Here is a 7,068-nt window from a genome sequence, read left to right on the forward strand (position 1 = left end):
GAGTTTCAATCCACATGACACTCATAATTAGTTCTCATGCTCATTTGCAATCTTTCTCCCCTCTCTCTTTCATATACCATATTACTTGTTTATGTTAATTATTATATTATCATATCATCTTTCAATGTTGACCATAACATCAATTTTTACATAGTAAGGGCTTTCCATACTTAACCAAGGTTGGTTCTTACTACTTGTCTAATCAATGTGCAATAGGGGTTTTCCTCCATCAAGTGAGGCCCATCTTTATTTCACTCCTTAGTGTAGGAGGAGTTATCCTACATTAACATGGGAGGAAATTCTATTAATTTTCTTTATCCATTGACCTTTTACCCATATATCTATCTATTCAACTATCCATGGAGGTGGGAATGCCAAAGTGGGGGTTTGACTAGAGAAAGCCTCTTAATAATAAGCCACAACACTTTTTCTCTATCTGTGTATAGGTCATGAACATTTCTATGAAATTATGCTTGGGATTTAATTGAATAGACTTCATTTTCTACAAATTTCACATTTCTTCCACATATGACTGCAACATAGTGCACAAACATCCACTTGGCACACTATCATTCGAAGCTAAGGATTTGAGCCTCTTAGGTATTATTGTCTTATGTATTTAATTTATACTTCTAAAGTCAAAGTATCTACATAAATATTTTATAACTTGAGTTATAATATTTCTAAGGTATAGATAATATCGTTTAGTTAGTTTATATTTTTTGTAACCTAGGATATTTTCATTACACGCTTAATTAAGTTTCTTTTTGCTCAAAGTTATTTTTTTGATTAAGGGTTTAAAAAATTTTTTTATAGGAGACCTAAAACCCTAATAATTAATACAAAATATATTTAAAGAAGTTCCAACATGAAATAATGCTATAAGAAACTAGCACGCCCAAAACATGAACAACCAACAAAATGACTAGCACCTAAATAGCTACCAACAACATAATGAAAATAGGAGACATAAAAAATAGGTAGGACACCAAAAAATAGAAATAACCTACATTGTAGACATTTTTTTGGATCCATGATTGGCTTCTCCTTTAGCTCCTTGATTTTTTCTATGGCCACTTTAAGATCCTCTTTGTTTGACTCCATGCTCTTAGACTTCAGTTTCCTAGAACTCGCTCTAGTTTTTTTCAGTTTCCCTGGAGAGTTTCCATCATACAAAGGGTCCTCTAAATCAAGAACCAATGTCTTGTCAAAATTAAGATACACATTACTCGCTAGTTTATTTAGACATTTAATAGTGACCTCCATAATCCCTTGGTAGCTCTTAATCATAATGCTGATTAATTTTTCCATTTTCTCAATTCTCTCTATTAGACTCAGAATGACATTATCCTTATTAGTAAGATCCCCTTTTTTCTCTTTATTAGTACTATCCTATATTTCATTTAGGATTTCTTCCATCTTTGCATTCAAGGCTTTGTAGTTAATGTTCAGGAGTTTAATATAATTGAAGGACCATTTTTCCATCTGGAACATCTACATAGAGATGACCTTCAATATTTGCACAACTCCAAGAGGAGAGGAGGTTCAACATTCAAATCCTTAAGATCATCCTCCAAAAACTTGACACTAACCTCATCCATATCAACTATATTGAACATTGGGAAAATTCCTTTTCTAGATTACCAACATCATCAAGAGTCTCTTTTTGGACCAAAACATTAGGAGAGATATGCACATCATGGTCTATTAAATCAAAAACATCATATAGGTGGGGAGCTTCTTTATTCGATTCCTCAAAATTTGCCTCATTATTAACCACTTTTAACTCCTCATCCTTGTTGTTATATGAAAGACCTCTATTTTAATTTGAGTCAACAGAAACAGGGGACAAAAATTTGCTAAGAGGCCTATATATTTTCTCCACATAACCATACAATTGCTCACATTCCGCTTCTTCCACAATCTCCAAGCTCTTCCCTTCATCCTTACTCTCACCTTTTGATTTAGTTTCCATCTCCTTGTAATTCACATTTTTCTTTTCCCTCTTAGTTGACTTAGGCTTAATTTCATCCAGTTTAGAAATCATATGTTTTCCATACCCTTTAATACTTCACAAGCTATGAGGGTTATTTTCTATTTTTATCATCACAGTTCTCAAGAAGGTCTCTTTCACATTATCCACCATAAATTTAAAGATCAAGCACATCATTTCTTCATGCATAATGAGTTTATTTAGTTTTTCCCTAAATTCCTTGATGCTTTGAGTTAAATAATAGAGAAAGTAGAAAGGAAAACAAAGTCTTTCCTTATACCTAAAGGGATTTATATGGATGAAATGGTAGTTATGGGCTTTATCATAACATTCATGTAGAGTGATGTATTAAATTACATCCTTAAGAACCTTATTCCACAAGGTCTTAATCAAAGAAATTCCATAAATCCCCATTTTTCCATACCTAAAACCCCATCATCTTATTTATGAAATATCTTAACAACTTCGTCAAAAAATTCTTTGCTTTGGTAAAAATGCATACCTTTAGCTTTAAGACTAGGGATTGTCACCATGACTTCAATGTTTAGCCTCAAACATATTTGGACCATCATTTTTACTGACCCTGCCTCCCAACTGTGGAGGAATTATTCCATAATTTTTTGTTTTGACTCCTTTATTCTCTCTATAAATAGAACCATACCTCTATTTTCAATCTTCTCCCAAACCTCTAGTTCCTTTCTCCACTTATAATAGTTCCTTGGCTCTCTCCAATTCAAAGATCCACCTATGATATCAATATAGAAAATAGATCTTTATAGAGTACCACTCAGATTAGAAAATGCAAAACAAGTGAAGGAAATAAGAGTAGTTGTAAATAAAATACGCACAAAGTGTGGCAATACCTTTGAATCTTAGGCTTCACTCTTGCGAGAGTATTGTAATCATTAAAAATTATGTACATTTTACTACCTTTGATAATAGCAAATATTTATAACATCAACAACTTTACTAAGTGCCTTGTCATAATTAATGAGCACTTTTAGATTTTCAAACCCTTCTATGCCATCATTCCAATGAATGGAAGAAACATTAGCAAGCACCACATTCATTAACACATCAAAAACCCCATTCGCTTCTCAATATAGGTGGCTAATATACATATTTTGAAGTTTTTTAAAAATAATTTTAGCCCCTTGCATGATATTATCTATAGTCCATGAAATTATAGCCTTATTAAAAATACAATTAAGACTATTTTGGGAATCTCCCTCAATCCATACCACTTACTGCCACATTTCTCCACCACTCTTAAACCATGATGTAAATTCTTTGCCTCATCTAAATGGTTCATCTCAATCCCAAGAGGGACATCAATGAATTCAATTAGATTTCCTCGACTATTTCTAAAAATCACCCCACAACCAGTGACACCTAGGTTCCCCTTAGCAATCCCATCAAAATTCATCTTGGGCCAGCCTTGAGGTGGGAGGTTCCATCTTGCATTATTTTATATCTTTTTATCTTACTTTTTATTACTTTCCTTTACTGCTCCAAGCTCACCATCTTTGGAAACAATTTTCTCTTGAATGCCACTCTTGAAATTCTCAATGACATTGATCTTGATTCTTTTAGCCAACAATGCTAGAGGAAACTTTCACCTACACATTTCCACATAGCAATACAAGTTATCAATTTCCCCTTCTTCCATAGTCTTAAAGCTCTTCCCTTTATTCTCACTCTCACCATTTGACTTAGTTTCCATCTCCTTGCAATTCACATTTTTCTTTTTCTTCTTAGTCAACTCAGGATTAACTTCACCTAGTTCAATAATCATATATTTTCCTTCCCTTTACTACCTCTAAATCTCTAAGGGCTAATTTACCTTTTTATCATCACATTCATGGGGAATTTCTCTTTCACATTATCCATCGTAAATTCACATGTTAAGTGCATAATCTCTTCATGAAAAATGAGTTTATTTAGTTTTTCCCTATAGGCCTTGATGCTTTGAGTCAAAGAAAAGAGAAAATAGAAAAGAAAACAAACTCTTTCCTTATACCTAAAGTGATTTAGAAGGACAAAATGATAGTTATGGGCTCTATCATAGTGTCCTTCCAAAGTGATGTATTGAATTACACCATTAAGAACATTCTTCTATAGGGTCTTAATTGAAGAAATCACATAAAACCCCCCTTTTTCCATGCCTAAAACCCCATCCTCTTGTTTAGGAAATCTTTTAAGTGATTCTTCAATTTTTCTTATTTCATAAAAATGTACACCTTTAGTTTTAAGACTAGTGATTGTCACCATGACCTCAATGTTCAACTTCAAATATCTTTGGACCACCATTTTACTGACCCCGCCTCCCAACCGTAGATGAACTATTCCATAATTTATGGGTTTGACTACTTTAATCTCTCTATAAATATAACCAAACCTCTATTTTCAAGCTTCTCCTATACCTCTAGTTCCTTTCTCCCCTTATCATAGTTCCCTAGCTCTATTCTATTCAAAGATCCACCTATGATATCAATGTAGAAAATAGATCTTTGCAAAGTACCACTCATAATGGAAATTGCAACACAAGTGAAGGAAAAAAGACTAGATACAAATAAAATACCCACAAAGCATGAAAATATCTTTGAATCTTAGGCTTCACTCTTGTGAGAGTATCACAATCATTAAAAATCATGTACATTTTACTACCTTTCATAATGCAAAAGATTTATAATATCAATAACTGTACTAAACGTCTTATCATAATTGATGAGCACTTTTAGTCTTGTGAGAGTATCGTAATCATTAAAAATAATGTACCATTTACCACCTTTCATAATAGGAAATATTTGTAATATCAATAACTTTACCAAACCTCTTGTCATAATTCATGAGCACTTTTAGATTTTCAAACCTTTCCATGCCATCATTCCAATGAATGGAAGAAACATTAGCAATCACCACAGTCGCTAACATGTCAACAACCCGATTAGCTTCTCTATATAGGTGGCTTATATAGACCTTTTTAAGTTTGTTTAAAATAATTTAATGTTCTTGAATTATATTATCCATAGTCCAAGATAGTGTATAGCCTTATTAGAAATATGATTGAGAACATTTTGGGAATCTCTCTCAATCCATAACCATTTATTGTCACATTTCTCTGCCAATCTTAAACCCTGAAGTAAATCCATTGCCTTGACAAAATGGTTCATTTGGATCTCAAGAGGGACATCAATTACTTTAATTAGATTTCCTCTATCATTTCTAACAATCACTCCAATAGCCACACCTAGGTTCCCCTTGGAAGCCCCATTAAAATTCATCTTGAGCCAGCCTTGAGGTGGGAATTCCCATCTTGCATTATCTCATCTCTCTTTATTTAACTCTTTATTATTTTCCTTGACTCCATTAGGCTCACCATCTTTGGGAAAAAGTTTCTCTTGAATAGGACTCTTGAAATTCTTAATGACATTGATCATGATTCTTTTAGCTAACAATGTTAGAGGACACTTTCCGCTACACATTTCCACATAGCCGTACAAGTGATCACTTTCCCCTTCCTCTTCAATCTCAAAGCTCTTCTCTTCATCCTCACTCCAACCTTTTGAATCGGTTTCCATCTCCTTTTAATTCAATTTTTTATTTTTTCCTCCTAGTTGAATCAAGGTTAACTTCACCCAGTTCAATAATCATATATTTTTGCTTCCCTTTACTTCTCCTCAAGCTCTAAGGGCTATTTTAATTTTTTATCATCATAGCCCTCGGGAAGGTCTCTTTTACATTATCCACCATAAATTCAAAGATTAAGCACATCATCTCTTTGCAAAGAATGGGTTTATTTAGTTTTTCTCTATAGGGCTTGATGCTTTGAGTCAAAGAATAGAGAAAATAGAAAGGAAAAAAACTCTTTCCTTATACTTAAAGTTATTTAGAAGGACAAAATCATAGTTATGGGCTCTATCATAAAGTTCATCTAGACTGATGTATTGAATTATATTCTTAAGAACCTTCTTCCATGGGGACTTAATCATAGAAATTACATAAAACCCTACCTTTTTTGTACCTGAAACCCCATCATCTTGTTTAGGAAATATTTTAACAACTTCTTCAAAAATTTCTTTGTTTTCATAAGAATTCATACCTTTAGTTTTAAGACCATTGATTGTCACCATGACTTCAAAGTTCAGCTTCAAATATCTTTGGACCACCATTTTACTAACCTTGCCTCCCAACCATGGATGTATTATTCCATAATTTCTAGTTTAGCCTCCTTTATTCTCCCCATAAACAAAACCAAACCTCTATTTTCAAGCTTCTCCTAGAGCTATGGTTCCTTTCTCCACTTATCATAGCTCCATGACTCTCTGCTATTCAAAAACCCACCTATGATATCAATGCAGAAAATAGATCTTTGTAGAGTATTAATCAGAATATAAAATGCAACATAGGTGAAGAAAAAAAGACTAGTTACAAATAAAATACCCATAAAGCATGACAATATCTTTAAATCTTAGGCTTCACTCTTGCAATAGTTTCGTAATTGTTGATACAAAAGTCTGCACCCTTGCTTGAGGTATGACCCTCAAACGACCTCATGTAACATGGAAACAACCTCCAAGTGTGGGACTTGCACTTTGAGATTGAATCTCTAGAGAAGGCCGGATTCCTTATGACTAGGATGCACCTAAACTACAATTTTTCAGGAAAAGGGAGCAGGATATGCTAAAAATTAAATTTCTGAAAGGGAAAGGTGATGCACCAGATTGGAATGTGGTTACAGTCTCTACCCAAAAGATGCACAACACATGAATGAGACACTCCAATACATAGATCTAAACTCTAATATACCTTCAAAGAGCTCACATGCAGGTTGGAAACTGATTGGGTGTTGAAAGGAAGGATAAACTTCACAAAACCAACACTTCACCAACAAATTGAACACAACATACAAACCTTAGAAACTAGAAAAGAAACATTCACTACAAGGAAAATAACATGCACAAGATAGTAGAATGGAAAGAAGAGGTAAAGTTGAGAAGTTTCATTAATGGAAAGGAAACAGTTGCAGAGCATAACGCTATTGCAAAATACAAGCAGAGAAGAACCCAAAACAT

The sequence above is a fragment of the Cupressus sempervirens genome, chromosome 4 (genome assembly GCF_028749045.1).
Source record: "Cupressus sempervirens isolate cs-2001-9-10 chromosome 4, ASM2874904v1, whole genome shotgun sequence".
Lineage (NCBI taxonomy): Eukaryota > Viridiplantae > Streptophyta > Pinopsida > Cupressales > Cupressaceae > Cupressus > Cupressus sempervirens.